The sequence below is a fragment of the Neltuma alba genome, unplaced genomic scaffold (assembly GCF_004799145.2).
Source record: "Neltuma alba isolate B1F8T4 unplaced genomic scaffold, ASM479914v2 tig00012763_pilon, whole genome shotgun sequence".
Lineage (NCBI taxonomy): Eukaryota > Viridiplantae > Streptophyta > Magnoliopsida > Fabales > Fabaceae > Neltuma > Neltuma alba.
This window is the reverse complement of record NW_021637174.1, coordinates 127,459-138,085: the sequence shown is the minus strand read 5'-3', so window position 1 is coordinate 138,085 and position 10,627 is coordinate 127,459.

Genomic DNA, 10,627 nt, shown 5'->3' with positions numbered 1-10,627 from the left:
GGGGCTTAAAAAGTTAAAAAGAATATTATAATGAGGAAGGTGTGGCTACTTTTTAGAAGCAAAAGAAGCTTTTTGAGATGGGAATTTGGCATCTTCTCATCGTCCCCTCTGTGGAGAAATTTAGCATAAGTGAATATAATTAGTTGGGCAAATAATATTAAGAGTTGAGATGGGGCGGTGCCTGCCTTGTCACCCTAATCAGCTAAAAAGCTTTGGCTAGGCTTTTGCTTTTGTTAATGAAAATACAAGTCATATCATGCTCTACTATAAAAGCTGAAAACCAAGGTTGTCTTGCCAGGCATCTTTATCTCAGGGAATTTCATGCGTGGAACAATTCAAATCTCAAAAAAAAAAAATTCAATATCAAATCTCCAATTTACATTTTCATAAAAACACATCATATCAAATAATTGGTCTATAAAAGTTTCGTTATAAAAACCGTCTAATAAGCTGCCAACAACTCGAGTAATAAGAACAAAAATAATAACCGTCAAATATGTTATTTTGTTGCAGGAGCAATGGTCAAATTTTCGATAAAAAAGTAAGTACATGTATTGTGCAACCAGGGTCTTTAGTAAAAACTCGAAGCAACTATATATATAAATATATATATATATATATATATATATAGTCCACGCTTTATTTTGGGAATTAAGTGCAGATATAATTTATTTTAACACCATAAAAAATAAACTTAAATGAAATGAATAGTACAGGTCATAGTACTCAGAATAATGAGTTAGCATTACTAAAAGCTTTAATAATTGTAGAAGCTGCCGAATGATGACAAGATACAGCATTCACTAAGAGTCCATTCAATCACTATCTTGCATATATATGCGTTTAATCAGCAGCGCATTTGCACTAAAAGGCTCCCTAATCAATTGAGGATTGAACAACAAGCAAATATATTTACATGCATATGCTTGCTTTTTATTCAACATTATTTAGTGCTTCCCTTTTTTATGGCTAAACAATACTCCCTCCGTTCCTTATTATAAGAGACATTTGATGTTTATGGCATGTTCCTATCTATAAGAGACACTTAAAAGTTGTCTCTACTTTTTTGTGTTAATTTCTTATTTTACCCATATTTATTGTCTCCAACTCACACTCTCTCTCCTTCCCACTTCTCTTTCTTTTAATAAGTTACCATTGTTCTCTTTTATGTTCTCTCTCCTTATTAATGAGGGCATTTTTGAAAAAAAATTTATACTTTTTACACATTGATTGTTCTTAACTAATTTTAACTGTTTTTTTTATCAACGTAATTCGGTTATTCGTCTCTTATAATAAGGAACGGAGGGAGTATTAAACACATACTATCGTCAACTCCTTTCTTTCTTTCTTTTTCCCTTTCTTTCTTGAAGAAGCTTTAATTAATTAAAAATACATACAAACACATCTAGCTATAATCTAGAAAGATGGTATATGGTGTGAGTGAGTGGCTAGAATATTTCTTTTGAAGGAAGTAAGACTATAAGAAAAAAAATATATATATATATATATATATTATGTACATGATGTTGAAACTTTTTTCCAGTGGCTTCTTTTCTAAAAGGAAATGATGGTACAATTCTTCTACTGAAAAAAGGGGAACCAACGGTCTACTTTTTGCTTGATTGATGCTCTCTGCTATTGTACCCATCGATTTCATCTCTTGAAAAAGCAACATCACTTTCTTTTATTCTAAACTTAGAGAGCAAAAAGAAAAAAAGTTTGTGGGGTTTGCCAAGAAGAAGAAGGGAAAAAGTTGAGAGCATGAGAGAGAGCTTATGAGCATCCATAAAATAAAGTCTATATTGTTTGCTTGGAATACAAGAAGCTACCAAAAGCTTTAATTTTTACTGAGAAATATATCATATCGGATCCCTCCCGTCAATATTTCTTCATCCCCAGCTGTGTTATTTGTGTTTGCTTAAACTTTGACCTTTGATGGCATGATTATGTGTATATATGTATGCTCTATAATTATATCCGATCCCTCTCTCTCTCTCTATATATATATATAGTTATATATGTGCAACAAAAAGCAAGCTTAGCTTCGTGGGGGTGTGGCTTGCAATAGTGAAAAGTGTTCTGGGACCTTATTAAGACCTTTTGCCTCATTATATATTTATATATTCCTTCATCAATGCATTTGCCTTTGTGGGTGTGACCTTTTTATTTGTCATGGTTTGATCAGTATTGTGTTTCTCGTCTTGGGTTCGCATAATTTTGATTATGGAAGTGGTCCCAGAAGAAAAATATACATTTTTCACACTGTGAGGGATCAATATATAGTGGCGTTGAAGCTAACGTAACTTAGGCGTGCATCCTTCTTATCTCTATTAATATGTGTTCAGTTAAAGTAGATTGATCTTGTGGAAATTAATCTTTAAAATTATCAAAATAGATAACAAAATCCAAACTTGTAACGATATGAAATTTAAAAAAAAAAAAAAAACAGAGAGAGAGAATATTTTATGTTGCGTGAGGGTTTAGAGTCTAGAGAAGCACGGGATGAAATCTAGGAGTTAACTTTTGACACAAACCAAAAGGTAAAATAAAGTATTGGAAAAATTGGGGAAGTCCCAATTGAAAATTTTATTAAGGAGTAATTGTTAAATATTTATATGTAGAAATTAGTACCCTTAAAATTTTATGCACACAAAATACTGACGATCTTATTTAAATTCTCGCGCTAATACAATTTTGAATAGAGTTTTTTTTTTCTTAATTTTTTCTAAAATATTTCGAATTCTCCTGTGGATGGTTGAAATTTTGAGACATGATGGTTCAACCTAGATCTGAAAATTTGTCCTTGTAAAAAAAATATATGCAGAGGGTAAACTGTCATAAATTTATTGAAATTAGGCTAAATAACTTCTAATCTTTAACTTCTCTATAACCTTTGTCCCTAAAATCGTATTGTCATCTTGGAGCTTCATATTTACTAATTACTTCCTTCCATAATAAAATCCCAATCTCATTATGTAATACTCCTTCGGTCCTAAATATAAGACCCTTATACTAGTGAGTATAAAGATTTTATATTTAGGACCGGATGAGTATTATGTATAAGAGTTGACTGGAAAATGAACTTGAGACCAAAAATTTTGATAGAGACTTCTGAAATAGTATCAGACATTTTTTTTCCATCAGACTTCAAAAAGTTTGGCTTATAAATTTACTCAGATAATTATATAATATATTTATGGGGCCAAATTTTCAAAGCTTGATTCCTTTTTTTGGACAGAAAGATCCTTGTGATTGAATCAAATAGTCTAAATAAGTATTCAATTGTGGGAGGAAAAAAGAGTGTCCTTGAAATCATTATAGCTTCTCTATTATTGGTGGGGGATGGAGATAGATTTTGAAAATTTTTATCTTATGAAGAAACCAACTACAAATTAAAGTAAAAACACTTTTTGATAATCATGCTCTAAGGTCAAATGATTCTCTCTCTCTCACAGAGAGAGAGAGAGAGGTAAATCAATCTTGAATCTAAGGAAGAGGGAAGAAATGAAGGAAAGGAGATGGTGCTAAAAGGAAAGGAAAAAAAGTTAAAACCAATCAAGAAGGATTAAAGTGCTAGCTGATGAAGTCACCTAAAGTTTTTTTTCCTTTTTAACGGAGAACATAAGTATGCATCATGCTTACGGTATACTCCATCCAATTCTAAATATAAAACCTAATTAATTAATTCATAAAAATTAAGAAAATTGATTTTTTTATCACACAATCATTATGTGTCATTCTCTCTAAAATATACCTCTTTTAATGATAAATGAGAATATTAAACGTGAGAGAAAAAATTAGAAAAATATGAAAATATTAAGAGTAATACAAAAGAAAAATATGGTTCATTGAATGAATCTAAGATCTAACGGCTAAAAAAGGGTCAATCTAATAATTATACAGTACATGATATATGCTAATTGTTAGGCCAAAATTCTCTCATTCAATGAATAAAGTCAAAAAATCACATTTTAATTAAATAGAAAACAAGCATAGAGTTTTTGACGGGAAACGAACTGATCCAAAATCCATAATGACTAACGCATAGATTTGTCTAAAAACGAATGAATAGTGAAGAAAGTGATAGAGATAGAATAGATAGATTGGTCACAGGTGCTTATGAGAGGCAATGAGACGTAGCCAAGTTTTCTATTGTCAATATAAAGAATGATGGCTTCTTCTTTGTTTTTTCCCCCAAGCGAAAGTTGATTACTAGCTAATTAAAATGGTCATTTTGACGACGTTTAAGACTAATATTGTTAATTACGAGTCAAAACAGACTTCAATTTTGGATTCTTTACATACACTGTTGTTTCTTTTTTTTCTTCTTTTTTTGCTTTCATTGCCCCTCCCCCAACTCGGCCTTTCTTGATGACCTTTATCTAACTTGCCTTATTTAGAACATGTTTTAGCATATTAAATTGTATTAAAAAGAAATAAATCGTACAGTGTTGAGTAGCTAAAACATAGTAAAATACTATAACATTGGGTGGACATATCCCTCTATTTTCATCATCCTTCCATTATACTAGTATTAAGGCTGGGAACATTCTTTGCATAGCTTAGTTAGACTAATCCACTCTCATTTTATGTTGCGCAACCTAAGACTTATTTGAAATGATATATAAATAATTTTTCAATCATAATTTATAAAATATAAGATAAATAAACTAAACATTTTGCTTCGACTCACATAAACATAAACATGCCGATTCATCCTGGCTCCAGAGAAGCCTGCAGATTTTAAAGCTGCAGGATGATGCATGTAAATAAATTAAACGACGTCGTATTGGCTCAGCGCGGAGGAGAGAAGTAGAGAATGGGGGACACGTGGAGGGGAGTGAGGGGGGTGAGGAAGAGACAAAGATGGATGGGGATGGGGTTGGGGTACAGGAGAAAGAGGGAAAGAGAAGTATCGTAATAAATGCTCAAAGCTGAAGCTTGATTTTTCTCTCTTGGTCCCCGCAAAAGCAAAGAACCCCAGTTTCACGCCTCAGCTTTTCTCTTTTATTATTTACCCACCGCCGAACCCCGCCTCATTCATTCACTGTCATCTTTATCTTCTCTCCCCTTATTTTTCTTGCCATATTTTCCACCTATTTTTATCTCAATTAATTACTTCTCTTTTTTATTTTTTTTACCCACTCGTTCTATTTATCAAGCTGAAAAATATTTCCGGATGTGGCCTATAAATCTCAACCCATTTTTGCATAAGTGTGAATAGAGTTGGAAATAATTGCATGAGACGAAAGAAACAAGGAAGAGAAGAGGAGTGTGTGAAAAAGAGACAAGGAAAGGAAAGAGGGGGGGGGAGTGGGTGCGTGAAAAGGCAGAAGTAGTTGTTGGGGAACTCGAAAAACGCGTAAAAGGCAAGTGATGAAGCAAGCAAAGGAACCTTTCTCTCTGCTACACATATCGCAACAAGAGGGCGTGCGTTACCAAAAGCTCCCCTCATCATGCCCTCTCCTTTTTCCTCTCCTCTCTCTCTTTCATATAAAGTTGGGAATCCCAAAAGTCATTACCATCTTCTATTTCTGCCTTTCCCTTTAACCCTCCCACTTCTCATTATTATTTTGCTTAATCCCCACACCCACAATTATCCCATTATTATATATTTCTCCCCATAATCTCCTCTATCATTAGCCTCCTATCACTCCTCATCATTCCTTCTTCTCCCACCCATCTCCCTTTTGTTTTCGGCTCCCTCACTCAAATCCCATTCCAAAGTGATTCTTGTGTGCAAAGGATGTTCCTTCGTGTACGTGCAATTATTGACTATGACTGTTTTTGTCCTTTTTCCCCCCTCTTTTCCTTCCATTAAATTAAACTCTTTAATTTAATGCAACATTGCATTGCGCCTAAGAATATACCCTTTGCCTCTTCTCTTATGCCTTTTAGCGTGTGCCTATTAGCCTCCAACGCTAATTTATCAATGAATTGAGGGTTTGACGGATTGGAACTCAGGATTTTGGCCTTGTAACTAGTATCCCATTAGACTTCACTATTAATTATTAAAAAAAAAATGTGGACTAATCACCCAGAAAAGTACACGTGTAGTCACCACTTTATACTTGTTTATTTGTGAACTAAAGATATCTAATCCCACCTGTCACATGTTGTTCGTGGATCACAGCTTTTACAGTTGTTCCTGAATAATACATGATGCTACGTACAGACTTCATAAATATATATAGATATAATTAAAACAATAAGAATAATTCTTATCTTATCCCATTAGATGGGAAATGCGTTACTTGTATGAATCGTAAAATGTCATTATATTATGTCAATAATCAAATATTTGAATAAATTCTTAATTAAAAGATCTTTGTTAGACTTTACCATTTTCTATTTTTTTTAAAATTTTCCTTAACTTTACCAGCACCGATCCTGCAGTAAAATGCTAAATTTTGTTCACATTGTCAAGGTATCAAATCCTCCAAGTGACAAGTTCAAACCCTCTTGTCCGACATTGAATAGCTTGTATAATAGAAGAGACAGGGCTTTTTTTCCTTCTTTTTTTTTTTGTGCTGCGGATTCTACAATAATTTATTTATTACAAATTAAAAAAAATTCAAATAAATTAGCCCCTCTCTAATTCTTGATATAGAAACTTAAAAAAATACAAAATCAATCACATGAGTCTTTTAAAGAGATCATATCAAGTTTGTTTCAATTGATTAATTTATTTAGTTTTTTAAATTTATTTAAATTAATTAATTAACTCTTATAGTAAAGGTATGATAAAATTAATATTAAAATGAGGGTGGGTGTGTACATGGAAAAGGAAGTTAAATTTGGGGGCAATGAAATTAATGAAAGGGCGTAATTGGACGGCTGAAAATTGAGAGAGGGGTTAGGCCATAACCATTTTCTCTCTGGCATTTAATTTAATGCCATCTTCCTTTTCCTCCTCTCACGCCTTATCTTGACTCAACCACTTCCGCAACTGTTTTTCTTTCTCTTCTTCTGCTTTTCTACTAATTAATAAAATAATAATTCTTTCGATTCTATATATAAGTTTTAAATAATCGAACGATATTTTATGAACTAACAGTTAAAATTTATTAAAAATAATAAATAAGTTATAAATATAATTTTTTAAAATTTGTTCTTATTTATTAAGAAAATAAATGGGAGAGTTAATAACTAAAATAATAATAATAAAGAATATATGAGAGTAATATTAGTGATAGAGAGTACTAAATTTAGTCAACTAAGAACAAAATAAAAAAAGAGTAATAAATACTTAGATAAACTAAAAAATAAAGCTTATATTTTAAATCAGACCTCTTTCAAAAATGAAACTTGTACATATGATAAGAGGAAGTATCATGTCCAAAAATAATCATAATAAAATAATAAAATCCTCCTCCAAGTCAAATGCAAACACTCGTTAATTAACGATCATTATGATGTGTCTCTGCCGATCACTAAATATATGCCACTTGTAGACATCATGTTTTGCTGCATTATTGGACGCGCACCCTTGGCTAGTTACTACCATCTAATTCGTGCAATGTTTTTAAGGCATGTTTGGTTGCAACGAGATGGCACATATAACTAACAGAAGTTGAGTCTAACAGAAAGGGTTAATTTCTCATAACGTGATAAACTAATATTTGAATCCCTCCGGTTTGGAAAGAGCTACTTACATTTAGTACTCGACAGTACCTCGAATAGAATTGCCTTCAATAAAAAGATATATGTGTTTATAAAAAAAAAAAAAAGAAGATGACATATATACTCCTCTAATCTTATTTATAAGTCACTTCTAACGTATTTCACATAGACTAAAAAAAATCTTAAACTTCATTAATTCTCATTTAAAATTTAATAACTTTTCAACTTTATACCTATTTAATGTAAATTATACCTCATGTAAATAAAGTCAATAATAAATGAAGGGTAAAAGTATACAACTATACAAAAAAATTTCTTTTAATGCCCTATAAATAGGACCAAAAGATATCTTGTTTATCTTCCCTATAAATAAGACCAGAAAAATATATTAAAAGCTTTTATATTGTCACGCTAACCATGTACATTTCTTATAAATAACTAATTTTAAATTAATTATTCATAATCTCTATAAATTAGTTATACAGTTCTTACCGTTCTATATCCAACATTGAAGAGAGTATATAACATGATGGTGAGTACATCATCCGGGCTTGTTGAAGGCCATTATAGTCCTTTTCTTAACCTTATATTTGTTTTAATCTAAACAGGAAAATAAATCATGTAACGTGGTCAACTAAATGAAATTAGGTAGTAGTCATTATATTGCATTGTATTTCCTTGCCTCTATCTGCTGGCAGGCAATCAAATGGCCCCTAAATTAAATTTTATGTCATCTCATTATCTAAAATACTTATAAAATTCTAAATGTAAGATCCATTTTATAGTTGAAGTGAAATTATAGGGATTGCAAAGTAATTTTTCCAAGTCCTTATAGATTTTTACCTCTTTTTATTAGGTATTTATAATTTCATCACATATATTCGTCATTTGTTGATTTGTAAGAGAAACCGCGTTGATGACGGATAGTGTGACTGTATTTCAACATACACTTGAATCAATTTTAACTACATGGATATAAATAAAATCAAAATCAATTATATTACGCACCACATCAATACAAAGAGACGGTTATGAGCATAATAATCTTTTATTTTTATATTGATAATAAATGCATTTAATTCCATCATTAAAAGAACCTTCTCATTTGGTATTTCTCGTCTACTTACACATTACTCAATCAATATTTACATTAATCACAATTAACAAATAGTTTATAATTGAGAAAATTATAAGAACACAATAAAAAATATAAAAAATACAGGAATTTAAATAAAAATCATGTGAAGTTAATAAGAGCTCCGGAATTAATTTTTTTCAATAAATTAAACCAAATTAAATTAAAAATTCAGTAAATTTCAAAATGGTTTGACACACACACACACACACAAACACTTATTTCCTGTACAAAGATGGGGACGTGGTTTTGGGGTTAGGAAGCAGAAGTCAAAGAGTAATGTGAAATCCGTTGGATGAGTGACAATTAGAGATTAGTCCCCTTTTCCGAAAACCGGCAAAGTCTCATTAATGCCACTAACTAGACATCCACCCAACCCAACCCGTGAGAACAACTAAATTAAGGGATCATTCTGGAATCAGCGCATCTGATTATGACCCTCCCCCTATTTCTGCTTATATCCCTTCGCCCACCCCCTCTCGTTTTTCCTTTTTTTTTGGTAAAGTTGCAGTATCTCTATCATTAAAAAAAAACAATAAATACTACTCCTCCTGTCCTTAATATAGGACCTAAGTCTTGAGTTTATTTTGGTCTTAAATATAAGATTAATTTCTTATATTTATCAATTTTCTCTAAATTACTTCTATAGATGATCCATCAACCATAATCAAGTAGAAGAAGGAGAGGGGGTATTAAAAAAGATGATTATGGTGTTTTAGGAAAAATATGTCACTTTTCTTATAATTAACCAACTTACCTAACTTCTTTAATCTAATCAAATTAATTAAATGGGTCTTATATTAAGAACAGGAAGAGTATAACTTTATTTCATGCTTACGTTTTAATATCCAACTACTCAACTAAAAAATGGATTTAACTGGTAACGAATAATTATAGTATTTAATCCACTATAGAGTGTGAAAAAGTAAACAAATCTAATCTATAATAAAATATACAACCATTCAAAGATCACTAAAATCCCTCCACTTATATATATCATAAAAAAATTTTATGTAGTATTTAATGAGTTATTCCAAAAATACACTTTTGACCACATTCCAATAGATTATGATAGTATTTAATGATAACATTTGTCATAGCCGTTTGATTCAACTGATATTTAGTGCTTTTTTAAATTTTATTTAAGTATATATGAGGTTGTGGGTTCCAAGCCTAATATGTGTGTTAGTTCTTTCCATCAAATAAAAATGACAAAAAAATTAATAATAATACTTGTTGAAATAAAAATGGAAAGTTATTCTAATAAGCTAATTAGAAGCAACTTATAAATATGTAAGACTTCAAGGGAGTAAATTTAGATTCCAGTATTATTAACGCCAATTGTCGTCACTCTTTCAAAAATGATTCCCATGTTTACATGCATTTAATTTCAAAACTTTGTGTAAGTCAGTCATAATTAAAACTAATCATACTTTTTTAACGTAAGACTCCATGTAACATATAAAATACGGGTCTACTGAGTATTCAAATTATTAGATATAGAAATAATATTTCTGATAAACACAGAATTTAAGAAATATTTCTTGACTATTAAAATTTAATTTAATATTGAAGATAGGAAATCAATATAAAATAAAATCCCATGGAATACCAAAAGTTTGCTTATTAATTAGTTTTAAGCGGGTCAAATGTGAGAATTCGCCTGAACAGTTTTTCTCTTAAAAAAAAGAAGAAAAGAGGTAAAGAAAGTAATAAAACCAAGGTCAAAAAAAAAAAGAGAAAGTAATAAAACTTTTTAACAGTTTTAATACTATAATATTTGAATATACAGAGAGAGAAAGGGGGGGATAATAGGAAAAGGAGTGTCCTTTATTGAAGCGGGAATGGTAAGTTGCCAAACGATCACGT